Here is a 14781-nt window from a genome sequence, read left to right as displayed (position 1 = left end):
AGGGGGTAGGTTAATTCGTTTCACCCGATTATCTAAAGGCTACGATACTTACTCACTAGAAAGCGAGTTCATGTAGACATCAGCCGGGTCGAGAATGATGAACTTGCTTATTCAACGCTGATTCAACCCGGTGCTGTCGAGTTCATGTACACAGGGCTATTGTACTTGTAATTTTAGGTGAACTCTGTGTTCGTGTATTGCACAATAAATTTGGGCGATATTGGTGCTTTTTTGCGTATGTGCTGTTTTGTTCTTTAAAAAATACTATTTCGCCAGACACAATCTTATTTTTAATTTGAGTACAAAATATTGTCCATTTTAAAAAAAAATAATTTCTGAGTCTGTTAAGAAATTTTGATTTTGAAATATGTTCACAAAATAGCAACATTTTATAGATACTGAAATGTAAAATGTGTGCGAAACAATTTTTCAGCTCAGGATTAAACTGGTTTTTCAAGGAACTTGTGATAGGGTGAAAGTGAAAAATCACTGTCATGCTAAACGTATCGTTTCTTTATGATCCCATAGTCACATCAAGCATTGTATTTTAAGGTGCGCTTAAGCAATGAAAATAATATTTGGCCTCAGATATCCAGGCAGATTACTATTCTCTATACCAACAGCTACAATGAATTGGTTTGAAGAAATCAGATGCCCGAGCACCACACCTGGTACCTGGACATAAAATCACCCATGTATGCCTAACTGAATATAATCTTGTACGTGGAGCATTGCCGATGGTATGACCATATGATTAGCGGTGATGAGGAAAATGCATACCTGGTAGGCTGTTAGCTGATAAGGAAGTACTATATCATTGTACTCAGATCTAGCATAACATTTTCCTGCCTATGCAAAGTAAATTTCTAGTATTTGCTCAATTGCTCATTGCAGGCTGACTGTAATAATTTCGGCTGAACAAGCATGCACTGTATGATTACTAGAACTTCTTGTTGGGCTTGTTTGTGTTTATTTATTATAAACTAAAGGCACCAAAATAATGCACACACACAAGAAAAGAACGGGACAGAGTTCCACTCACAACTGATTTATTGTGCAGAACAAAGCACATATATATCTCACTGCCGGCGCAAGCGCAAGGAACACATTCAGCCACATCCCATTCAGCATCATGTAGTTTAAGATAAGCTGTGTTCAAGAAATGCTTTCTCGGAAAAAGAGGCTGTGGTATGAGGCATGGGTTCCTTGAACATATCTTCTTTTAAACTACATGGTGCTGAATGGGTTCCTTGCGCATATGCCGGCAGTGAAATATATATGTACTTTATTCTGCACAATAAATTCCTGCACAAACTATTCCTTGGTACATTACAAGTAAGACAATTGTTTCTAGTAGAATGCAGCAAGCAATAAAGCTGTGAAAACTAAAAAGATGGAACTTGAAATGGTACGGCTATCTTGAGAATATTATATGCGTGCACAGCCTTGAGAATATCTGCGATGTACACATCTCCCTCAGTTAGCTGATTGAAGATAGCTTGATTGATTCTGTCAGGGCAATTATTTCTTTATTCTGGCCGCAGTAGTGTATGCGTGCCTGTAACTGGTGTGCTGCAGAAAAATATTCTTTATTGTGTTCTTTATTTCATCCAGTTTTGCATGCTTAGAAATCCATATTGTCTATTGCAGGAATGTTTAAGAATTTTTCAAAAATTGAACGTTCTGCAGCCTGAACCGTCATGTTTTTAGGAACTGTAATTCTATATGAACACTAAGCATCCACTTGAAGTTATCGATTTTCCGGAAGCAGGTTTTTGCTTCCAAATATCTCTCTTTTGTGTCTGGAATGGATATTATTTTGCATATATGTTTATCATCCCTACGTCATAAGATGCTGCATGCCCTTGCAGGCCCAGAAACCTGTCGCAATGTGCTCTAAAAGAATGTGTGGCAATAGGCCTTCAATATATACAGTAGAACCCCTTTAAAGTAAAGCCACTGAGGCCAGCGAAAATATTTACTATATCATGGTCTTTACTGTATCAGTGGTCGGTGATGACATGGTCCTGAAAGTGCCGTCTAGTAGTTAAATAGGCAGTTACTGAACACGTCTTGTTGCTTAATGAAAAAAACCTAAATACCTTCCATCTCGATTTTATCATCTCTTTGTCTGATTTTTTCATTAGAAAATTTCTCTATATCTTGTGGAAGTACCTCTGAAGCATGAAGACGTAATTATGAATGCAACCAAATTCGATTTATGTAAAAACTAAAGCCTTGGAGGAAAATGGTGTCCCTTTTTGCTCTTTTTGTCTTTTAAAAGGGAATAAATGATAAATTCGCATGGCACTCAAGTGCTGCAAGACCTTAATCGTTGCACCTCCACTTTCTGCCACCACTGCCTCATGATTTGTACTGCACATTGCAGTGAATGTTGACCCATTTCTTTCCCTTCCTTATTTCTTGCTGCACTTTTACTCCTTTACTTTCTGAATGCAACATTCCGCCCCCTTGCTATGTTTGTAGACAGCTTTACTTTTTTCTTCTTCGCACTGCGCGCTTTCCCTCACTGCTCCAAGGCTTTTGTAAAGTAGGCTTCTTCTGACTGCTGCTGCGGGTAGTAGTAAAGCCACCTAAACGAAAAAACGGGGTTATTGTTCTGTTTTCGAATACAGAAGGTCTTGGCCTCGCGACTCTAGGTAATGCGCGGGAATTGTCGCCATGGCCAGAAGCACTTTACTCGATTTTTACCAAAAACATCTTTACTATAAAGGGGAAAAATGTACAGTTGCCTATGGAAGATGAACTGGGACTTCACTTTCACTATACTATATCAGAGGTTTTACTATAGCGGGGTTCTGTATTTTGTACTCAATCGTATAAAGCACCCAGACTTTAAGTATGTATTTGGATAAGTGTCGAGAAGGTGAGTTTAGGTCTTATTGTGATATATGCTTGTCTTCTATGCAGATGTCATTTTTTTTATTTATTTATTTCGACCTCAAAGGCCCCATTGAAGGGGTATTACATGAGGGAGTGGGCTACAGGGCATAATATTGCTTCGAGTGATGCTTTGAACATTGATGGGTCGGTATGGAGGACGACGTCGGCAGGCAAGTCATTCCAGACTTTTGCTGTGCGAACTAAAAACGAATATAGATGCGCAGATGTGCGGGCTTGCGGAGTATGGGTTGTCTTTTCGTGGGTTGTGCGGCTGGAGATGCGGTATGCAGGGATGATAACAGATTCGTGCGAAAAATGGTAATAGAATTTATGAAAAAGAGATAGTCTTGCGATGCTACGCCGGTTAGCTAAATTTGATAAATGAGCATTGCATTTTAGTTTCGTTACGCTTTCATAATAAGAATATGCAGAGAAGATGAATCTAGCGGCGCGGTTTTGTATTGCTTCTAGCGCGTTAGAAAGATTAAGTTAATTATTGTCCCAAATAGCACATGCATATTCTAGTTTGGGCCGTACAAATGTTACATCGGCTAGTGATTTTAACGATGGTGGGGCTAGACGTAGTGTTCGCCGAAAATACCCCAGGACTCGATTTGCATCTTTAGAAATTTGAGTTTCGTGGTATGTCCACTTAAGATCATGTGTTAGGTGAAGGCCAAGGTATTTATATGTGGTTACTGCTGCAATTTCTGAATTAGCTATTAGGTACTTAAAAGGTGGTTCAGAGGGACGCCTGTGAAAAGAAAGTAAAGAAGTTTTTTTCACATTAACAGACATGAACCATTTACTGCACCCAGTTAAAATGCGATCAATGACAGATTGAAGAAGTTGGCGATCACTGTGAGTGATTATGGGACGGTACACAACACAATCATTAGCAAATAGGCGTATGTTAGAGCATTTGTAAGACCCACGGGCCAATCTCCTCAACAAACTGTTCCTGAATGGTCATTTCCTGCGGGGCGCCCAGCTTACTACCTGGGCCATACTCTTCCCCCACCCCCTCAACCTCAGCACTTGATCCATTGACCCTTCTCTGCCAACTATCATGCTCAATACAGTCCACTGCCATTTTCCATCCATGGTGGACACTGCACTGGAATGCACCCATGCTCAGCCTCCTATTCCTGCAACACCTCTCGCACTACAAGGCTATAGTGCATCAACCCTGCTCAACATGTCCAGCCAATGTACACTGCAGCCCATCACCTCTACCTGCACTACCTGGTTATGTGCTGTGCCCTGTTTCCAATTACACCTACTAGCCTCACCCATATTAACCCTGTACTCAAGGCCTCCTGCACTGCATTTTGGCCCTCTGATGTCCTTGTGGCATGTACATGTATATGAGCTCTCAATAAAGCGTTTTCGGAAAATATTTTTCTTGCCTCATTTAACTGCATGGTTTTTATGGCTCCTTAGGAAGATGACATGCAATGTGGTATTGGGAAATGACTATAAGAAAGCCACAATTGTCAGAGTGACAGTTAAGCACATGTCAGCAGTAAGGGCAAGGGTGAAATAACTGCATGGCTAAAGGTGGCTTAACAGTGGCAGTGCTAATGCCACTTGTGCCGATGAATACTTGTTGCATGCCAATAAATACCAATATGTGATACTAGCGGCACGGCCGGTTTATTGCCAATGTCACATGTACCAATGAATACTAGTGGCATGCCAATACGTGACACTAGGGGCACGGCCAGCTGATAGCCTATGTTGGCAGTGCCAGGACTGGTACAATGTTGGTATATAAGCAAGGCCAATATATAAAAATGTAGTAATTTCTCAAAAATGCAGTGTTACGCCCATGTTGGTTCCAATTTTTGTCGACGTTGGGCCGGGGTTGGTGCGATGTTGGTGTGCAGCCTGGGTTAGATCACGTTGGAAGGGAACGACGAAAACTGAGCTCAGACGGGAAGGCAAAGAATGCAAAAACACATTTGCTGAATGACAACCAAGTGAATAATGCAGAAAAGATGAGCAAAATGCCGCAAGAAAATATTTCGTCTTAAGCTCGTGTGTATGTCCTGTCTTTAAAGTCCCGGCTGTTAGTTATTTCTGTCATTTCTCTCAAACTGTGATGTGTTTTTCTCTTGAGGAATTCTTATAAATTGTAGTTCATGCCCTGGTGTAACACCTTTCCTTCATTATTTATCTTGTTTTCTCACTCCTGTGTTCTGCAGACGAAGCTATAGAGGATGACCGCCTGCGTCGCCAAATACGTTCAATTAGGCCTGCATGATCGTTAGAATTTCGACCAGTGATAATATGGGCTCTTGATTCTTCTCTGCGTAAGACAGACTGGCATGGACTTATACTTGCGCCAAATAGTGTACAGCGCTAGCGAGTGACGAGGTGTTACTATAAATTATTCCACTGCTAACCTCAATAATTATATTCTGAATATGGAAAAGAAGTCATTAGCTATTTAAGCCTTCGTCTAATCGGCGGCTAATGGCCACTCGCCCGTAAAACATCCACATATCCGGCGCACCCATCCTCATGTCGGGTCCTAAGAAAAACAGTGCTCCCGCCCAATATTCAAAAGCTCTTAAAAAATTCGAGCCCTACATAGGACCTCCATTTCCAATGTTTTGCTTGTACTGGAGATGCCATTCCCTGAGAGTACCAATGGCGGCCCTGCCAATCCTGTGATCTATCAATATTCGCATTGCCAGTTCAGGACGCTTCACACACGGCCCTTGTTAGCCACTGTTTAACTCATATTGGCATACCCGCTCCACTATACTACAATGAAGGACACAGTTTTCCACTGTTTCCCCTATAGTGATACTGTCACTTCATTATACTTGTACAAAGGGCCTGGCTGTGCACTGTTCTCTGTATTGGCAATGCCACATGATGACAGAGCCCGTTGACGGCAGTTAGAGAGGAACGTGTCCCAAATATCGGCTCTGCCGTTCCTGCAAAGTGCAAGCATAGGGCCGGGACTTGGGTTTATCCTTCAGCAATCTCTTCAGTTTCGTGGAAGTAAGTTCATAATTTATGACAATTTTCAGCTATAAAATTTTAGGAAGCCTATGCAGCGCATGAGCCATAAGAAGGTTTTTACATCTGTATTTATATGCGACTGACACATAAAATACATAAGCCAAACGCAACAAAGCTTTAAATTTAATCACTAAATGGCTTTAGAACATTTTCCATGAATTCGGAGATAGCAGTCACGCTTATGCGCGACCTGTAGAAAAAGTTGCAGTTATGGCTTAGCCATGAGGCTAATAGATACAGGCATTCTTTGTCGAAACATTACCAGGCAACGCATTGTCCTTTGCCAGATTCCTGATCACAAACACGACTCACGAATACGCGAAATTAGAATGATTTTCTTGTGGTGGTACCACAAAAACACGACAAAAGTGCCTAAGTATAATAAAATTCCCTGACAGCACTGAATCGGCATGTGTGTAGTGGACCCAAACGTACCAGTTAATATATTTTTTTCAAGACGATTGGCTCAACTGCATTTTGAGCAGTTTTATTGGGTAACTGACATATAGCAACGGTGACCTCGCTAGATATAGCAACGGTGCTCAATTGCTACCCTGTCCCACACATTCATGACATAAAGACCAACTTGCACGCTGCTACAAAATATCCCATAGTGGACCCAGTAAAAGCATACCACCAGCCAGATGCCCGTGGAAGAAGAGGACATTGCAAAAACCGCCATAACAAGACTCTTGCCCTTTTCTAATTTCTCCGAATGCCTTTCGGACTTCGAAGTGCCGGACAGGCGATTCAGCGGTTCATGGATTGAGCCTTGCGTGGTCTAGACTTTTACCACGTCTCCCTAGACGAGCTTCGCATCATTACTCACAAAGCATAGCGCGGAAAAAAAATACAAGCACAATGACGGGACAGGACAGGCGCTGTCTTGTCGTCGCATCCATCGCTTTTTTTTCCTGCGCTATGCGTTTGAGTTACGATCTGTAACCAACAAGCCAAATTCTATTTCCTGCCGACGACCTTCTTATTGCTATCGCCACTACATCTGATCATCAGGAGCACTTGCGGACTGTGTTCAGACTGCTTTCTGCCCACGGTGTCATTGTCAACGTAGCAAAATGCCAGCTTCGTGTGTTCGAACTCTCCTTTCCGGAGCATAAAATATCGAATGCCGGAAATCGCCCCTATCCGTCCACGAAAAAGGTCAAAGCTGCGCAGCCATTCTCGCAACGCATCATAAAGCGGCTTCTCTCAGAATTATTAGGAATGGTGAACTTCAATCGCCGTTTTTTGTTTCAGTGGACTGCGATCGTGCACCCTCTACACAGATTACTTTCAGTAGTGGACAGCACTGCGAAAAGCCTCGCTTGGAGTGACGAAGCATGCCACGTTTTCCATAGAGTCAAGGAGGCTTCGACAAATGCTGCTCTGCTACCATAACCGCAGCCAGGCATATCGCAGTGTGTCAAAGTCGACGCTTCAGACACAGCCGCCAGCGTAATGCTACAGCAACTTAGCAACGAAATCTGGCAGCCGACCTGCTTTTTGTGATGAACAATGATTCCAACAGAAGAACGCTACAGCGCTTTCGGCCGAGACCTACTCCTATACCAATGTCCGTCATCTTTTTCACTATCTGTACGGCATACAATTTTTTATAGTTACGGACCACAAACCTCTGACGTATACCCTGTGTTTATCAGCTTCAGACATAGGAACGCACACCACCAGGGAGTTACGTCAAACGGCTTCCATATACGAGTTTGCGGCAGACATTCGACATTGTAAGCGGAGTTACCGACGTGGTCGCAGATGCCCTTTCACGCAGCCCTGTAAATGCCTTTAGCCTTTTAAAGGGAATAGCTTTAACACAGTTGATGGCAGATGAGTGGGGCAGAATAACAGCTGACCCACTGACAGCGACAATGGCCCTGAAATTGCAATGGCTGCCTGTATCCGGCTCAGATAACCGTCTGGTCTGCTATGCGTCAACGAACATTGCTCGTCCTTTTGTTCCCGCCTACCTCCGTCGTAGCGTCTTCCAGTCGCTGCCAATGATGGCACATTCAGGAATCCAGGCTACTCAGAAGCTGGACACAGCAAGGTACCGCCTTTGTCCAACTTAACCAGGCTGCTCCGAAGGCGGTGCTCGTCAGCTCCCTGGGTACAGCAGCTGACGTAGCTTAGCAGCCTCGCTATCGCTCTTTGGATGATAAAACACTGGGCGTGTATAATGTTCGGGGGAAGGTTTCACGTTTGCGAAGTCCGGTTGGGCCATCAAGGGCGCTCAGAATAGCGGCGACGCTATTTGCCCTTCTGAAGCAGATATAAGCTGTGTTTTTCGCTGCATATTTGTAAGTGCCTGCGTTCTGTAATCCGCTGCTGAAACGCACCGGTACAATTTTGCTTTTCTATATTTTTTATACGCCGGTAAAAAAAAAAGAATGATGACGCTCCTAGAAATTTCATATGCTTCCTGCGAGGTGCCTTGCGCACAGTCACTTTACATACCGAGGCTCCAGCACAAAAGTATGGGAAAGCTTGTGAACTCTTTCAAGCCCATTTATCTCTCTTTTAGGTCTGCAAAGCGTGCGTTAACGCCTTGGCTAGGCTGTGTAGAAATAAATCTAGTGAATGATTCTAAGAAATTCTTGAATTTGTTTCTGGGTAAGTTTTGGTTTAAGTAAGAAACTATACTGAAACATAGTTTAAAAGAGTGCGTTGTTGGGCGAGTCGGTCAGACAATTCTTCAAGGTATACTGCGCACACACAAAACAAGGACGAGAAAGGTACATTCCCCCCCCCCCCCCCCCTTAACAAGCGCAGGCTAGCAACTGGAATTCATATGGAAGGAAACACATTTTATATGCCTTCAAGCGTCATATCTAATCCCATGCGCAGTTCAGAAATCTGCCGTCTTTTAAAAAAAAAAAAACTTTTACTACCAAGTGTGGGAATCGAACCTCGGTCCTGATGGTCTTCAGACGGGCACCTTAACCTCTCAGTTCAGTTCAGTTCAGTCGTTCAGTCGTGTCCGACTCTTTCCGGTCTCTCACTATCTTCCTAACATCGCATAACTTCATCTGCAGTGCCTCGAGGATGCCATCTAACCATCGCGTTCGCTGCCTACCCCTTCTCCGGCGACCCTCAACCTTTCCCAACATCAAATCTTTCTCCAGCGACTCCTCTCTTCTCATCAGATGACCAAAGTAGCTGAGCTTTAACTTTAGAATTTGACCCTCCAATGAGCAGTCAGGGTTTGTGGTCGACAGTATTGACTGATTTGATCTTCTGGCAGTCCAAGGAACCTTAACCTCTACTCTACGGCTTTTTTTTTTCTTGATTGCCTAATTTATTATCAGATTTTACACATATAGAACACCACACACATACACACACACACGGAGTGAATATTACGCGAGGAATACACTACACGGGTTAAAACCACGCGATTTGGGCTACGTGATCCATTACAAATCAGTCATTTACAGCAACATTTCCATTCTCGGAAGCCGCTCAGGCACTTCGTCTGGTGTGTTGAGAGCTTCAATAACACTCGCAATGGCTTCGAGAAAATACTGCCGTATTTTCCTCGCATCAACGTTTACGTGCCTGAAAGCCATTCTGGATCGCCAGATACTGTGCAGGCCCAATAACATGATCATGTCCAGCGGTAGCCCATCATCATCTTCAATAGGTAAAAATCGAATTCCGAAAGCATCTACGGGTAGGTCTTCTTTAATTTTTCTTTGTTGAATGTCCCAGAAGAAAAAGGCTTCCCAACAGTCTAAGAAAACGTGTTCGATAGTTTCCGGTTTGCGGCATATGAAGCATTGATTTCCCCAAGGTACAAAAAAATATTTCATTTCTAAATAAGTCCTAACTATAGAGTTTGAAAAAGAAAGTTTTTGTTCCCCCTGGCACAGCTATATTTTTTACTCGTTTAGGCATTGACTTCCATGCACCTGCACAGTACAATGATCTGTACAATGGGGTCGGGAAAAAGACATCGCACAAGTCCATGTAAGGTTTCTTTCGCGTCACAGTTGATAAATATACAAACGAAAAACGGACTTGCAATGCACGACATGACATGTACACTTTAATGATTTCAAAAATCCTCTCTTGCATGCTCACCGAACTTACAACAAAATTTGGTAGCACTCTGTTCAATCTAACCTGACACACAGTTCGTAAAAATGGGTCCTTAGTATCACGAAAGAACATAAAACGGTTAACCACTTGGCGCAAATACAAATGCGCCAAACCAACTCCTCCCGTGCGGACGCGATGAAACAGGCTGGTTCGGCGGGTGCGCACCCAAGTACTTCCCCACACAAACATGGCGAACACACGGTGAAATCTTTGCACTTTCACACGAGAACAATGCAGTACTTGTAACACGTACCGTATCTTGGTACAAGAAATAAATTACAAATCGTAGCACGTGCAAACATAGACCAACCGAATCATTTTAGTCTGTCGGCCTTCTCACGTACTTCTAAAACCTGCTGGTTCCAGTATGACTCACTGTATCGGTAGTTTTCCAGTGGCACTCCTAAATACTTCACTGGGTTTGTTACCCAAGGCATGTTCACGAAATTCGCAGGGGTTGCGTGCCACTTTCCATGCCAGAAACCCAGACACTTATTCCAGTTCACAGCACTACCACTCAGAGAACAAAAGCCCTTCACCAATTTGACAACACTGCGAATACTTTTGTAGTCGGTATTGAAGACGGCAATGTCATCGGCATACGCGAGTATGCGGACCTCTGCTGCATGCAAACGAAAACCTCGGATACTGCTGCTCTCGATAATGCTCAGACAAATTGGTTCAATATACAAGCAGAAAAGCAAAGGCGACAGGGGCGGCCTTGACGCACAGAGCGTTGCACTTGGATGCGCTCACCCACCTTCTTATTTACTATCCGGCGCGCTGTACGGCATTGCGACTCCTTTGCAAATAACTGAGCCCACATTTGCATGCTCCAAAATTGATAACAAGACATCATGCGGCACCTTGTCGAAAGCTTTCTCTAGGTCAAGCTGGAGCATGGCAACGAGTGTTGCGAAACCACTACTCTACGGCGGATGTGTTTCCTTCTATAGTCGCGAGTCTGCGCTTGTTTGGGGGAGGGGAGGGTGTACCTTTGCCGTCCTTCTTTTTGTGTGCGCAGTATACCTTGAAGATATACCGAAACTTTCTTCACACTTAGCCGTAAGCGCACATGACGATTTTTTGAATCGCATAACTCCTTTTTTAGATCAAACACTGTCTCACAATCCTAGCATATTCTTCTTAGAAACGAACAAATAGAGCTCATAGTGCCTACTATAACCTTCATTTGCGCAGTTACAGAGCAGACCAAATATCGCCATCGCTCAGCACAACTGGGTTTCGCAGTCGTGAAAACGCAACCCACATGTCATATACGTCAAGTTTTTATCATCCATAGAGCGAGAGTGAGAGTGCGAAGTTACGTCATCAGCTGTACCCTCGAAGCTGACAAGCACATGCTGGCTTCAGATATGTTCTAAAACACCAGAAAGACACACACTGCAGGTAGGCGGGGGAAGGACTAGCGTGTGTCCTGTCCGCCTACCTGCGGTGTGTGTCTTTCTTGTGCGCTAGAACCATGTCTGAATTCGTTCACCAATTAGCCCAATAAGGAGCATTGACACCGGCTGGCACCAGCAAAAGCATCGCCTTCACACAGCAACGCGCATGCTCCTGCCGCCTTCGGAGCAGCTCGGTAACGGTTGGCAAATAGGGTACGTCTGGCCATGTATTATTCAAGACGCCGGCAGTGGACGGGAGAATGCATCGCCTGCCTGCGCTCCAAAGTCCATCGCCACACCGTGACTCTATTTGCAAGGTTCCCTGTACCAGATCAACGATTCGATCATGTGCACCTGCACATTGTAGGTCGTCTGCCACCTGCCTATGGTTAGTGTATTTATTCAGGTGTGTCGACCTATTTGCACCTGTTGTTGAAGCTGTGCCCTTTGCAGATATCACATATGACATGGTCGCCCGCGCTTTTTTGTACCACTTGGTAGCTCACTTTGGTGCGCGGTCGACAGCCATGACTGGCTGAGGCAGGCAGTTTGAATTTGCGTTTTTTGCCAGCTTAAAGCGGCTGATTGGCACATTTTGCAAAAGAAAAACTGCCTATCACCCTCAAGGCAATGGCATGTTGGAACGTTTTCACCACAGTTCTAAGCAGCCCTTACGGTGACGGGAGAGCACAGTTGTACTGGAGCACTCCCACTCGCCCTTCTTGGCATACTAAAACGTTCAAATCTGTAATTGGCTACAGCGCTGCTGAGCTAGTCTACGGAACAACATGGCGACTGAGAGATGAAGTTTTCTCAATAACCACACAGGAAAAAGCCATTCCTACTGAATAACTACGAAAGCCTAATGGACGACATCATGGGCAAGCTTCGTGCCACGCCACCTCGTCAGCAAGCTCCGCGACCCGTCTACAAGCACTCGGAGTTAGGGTCTTGTCCCCACGTTTTTGAGCGATATGACGCCGTGTCACCGACGTACGACGGTATCTTCAAGATGCTACACCGCACTGGAAAAGAATTGACGCTGGACATTCGATCTCGACGCGAGGTCGTGTCTACTGACCGCGTGAATTCGGCCCAAATCGACAACTCCACAACATCAGCGCACTACACGCGTAGTGGGAGGTGGAGCAGTGAGTTATTTTGTATGGACATTTATTTAGGCGTCGACAAGCCACGCCGATGGTTTCCCTTTCCCCGTGAGAGAAGGGGAGCGCGCGCACGGAGGTCGCTACAAGTGCAAGAAGCAAAAAAACGATGACGTCAGAATCACACATGGCGCACGTGTAAAATATCCTGCCGGCTTCGTGAATGTAGCCAGGGATGCAGCAAAATTCCACTCTCTGCTTACGTCGCGACATGTGATAGCGCCTAACACAATCTTACATTTTGTAATGAGCTGTTTTCCTCCTTCCACTCGTTTGCAATGTAGTAAATTATTATTTTGCTGTGCTTATTATGCTCTTACAGCATCTTACGTATTTGCAGATGCGTTTATTTTTGCTTTTTTGACCGATTGCGACTTCATATGGTCAATTTATTCAATACAATCCTACCACAGTTGTAAATTACCCGTTTTTGGCTCGTTTAGCCTTTTTTTAAATCAAGTTGCAATGGAAACGTCTTCAAAGTTTGTAACTTAATTGTACAGCGCGTCGCCCCCTCCGAGGTAGACTATCCGCGCACATGAGCTATGAAAAAAGTTTGCTCTGAAGAAGTGCAATATTTCATCTACAAGGAAATAAATAAAATGATGATTGTTGATGGTCAGACTTTTTGTATCCGAGTTTGCGATGAGCATGTATTCTGTGTAAATAACATTTACTACAGTTTGAAGTGTTTTGTTATTTTGGCCTAGTATTTTAGCCCTACATGCCAATGGTCCGCCGTTTGGGGAAATAGTTGTCTGAGCTACGCGTTTTTCACTGGAAAGTATTAGCAGCAAGACAGATATCTAACTAAAAGTTTGATAAAAATAAAAAAGCTTTATGTTACGCAGATGAGCTCGGATAAAGAAAAAGTCAGCGAATGGGCTGTTTTATTACAGTAGTGCGATCAGAAATAATAGTAATGCCTGTCAGTTAGCAATGCGCAGGCCCGCGCCCGGAATTGCGGTTGCGCCCGCCTGTGTAGTCTCAAGTGAAGCACTTGAGCGCTGGTATTTTATCCCAAGGTTTTTCTCCTGCAGAGGTGAATACACTAGCCAGCGCGGTCAGAAGCAGGATGAAATGATACACAAATACAATGCCCATGTTGCCGCTGACAGCACCCTCCTCCAAGCCGCTTTCCCCCTGCTACTATATCTGCCAGAACCCTTTCGCGGCAGAGCACTAGCTTCTACTTGCAAGGCGCTATTTTCTTAGTGATCTGAAGCACTCAGATTTTTCGAACCTGTTTACATGCCGGAGGTCAGCTGCCCTTTCGCCTTCGTGAGCCTTTGTCAATCTCACTGAGCCCACTTTAGGCTGCATACCTTCAGTTTCCACAGAAAACGCTCTCGTCGTCCCCTCATGACTTGTTATACGCTCCCGTTCCGTGGCGGGGACGGTGTCTGCAAGACGCACAACCGCTTCGAAGATAAAGCTTGCATGCTAGATATGGAGCTGTTTGCAGTCAACGGAAATTACATCCACATGATATACTTTATAGTAAGTAGCCTGGCCTGCGAGAGATCCTATTTGTGAGTACTACCCTTATTTTACCATGCGACTCCGTATGATGTGAATATGAACTACATGCCGGTTTATTTTTTTCGCCAGGAAAAAAGACTGACGACGCACTCTTGTTTTTATGAATTCTCTTTCCGTAATATTCAACCTCACTTTGTGAGCAAAACAATGCCAACCGAAAGGTAAGAATTTTATATGTTGTTGTTAATTCACAAGCGAAATTATGAGCCCGTACTCATCTAAAGTCGCACGACTCGGAGCTACATTCAACGCGAACGACTTAGCGCATTCTGTGACCGGAGTCGCAAAGGGACGAAAATTTTGCATTTTTATCGAACGTTGTTTTTATCGACCCGCCGAAAGGGCTCGAAACACTTATTTTTTTGTGATACGGCGGCAACAATAGACAGAGTTTTAGTTTGCTTTTAAAACATTTTAACCGCTTTCGGGCACCTAAGTCATAGTACTTATGTACAAAATATGTAGGCATCATTTTTCCTTACAGAGTAACTGTAGTTTTCAATTCCAATAATATCAACATGCATTAAATTAAATACGTAGTTGACAGAATTTTTCAGTACTTTAGTTTCGAATCTGTTTCAAGTTTGGCCATCCTATCATCGCTTTCTATAAAA

This window comes from Amblyomma maculatum, chromosome 11 (assembly GCF_055883805.1).
Source record: "Amblyomma maculatum isolate TAMU_Amacu chromosome 11, ASM5588380v1, whole genome shotgun sequence".
NCBI lineage: Eukaryota > Metazoa > Arthropoda > Arachnida > Ixodida > Ixodidae > Amblyomma > Amblyomma maculatum.
Note: the sequence above shows the minus strand (reverse complement) of the source record.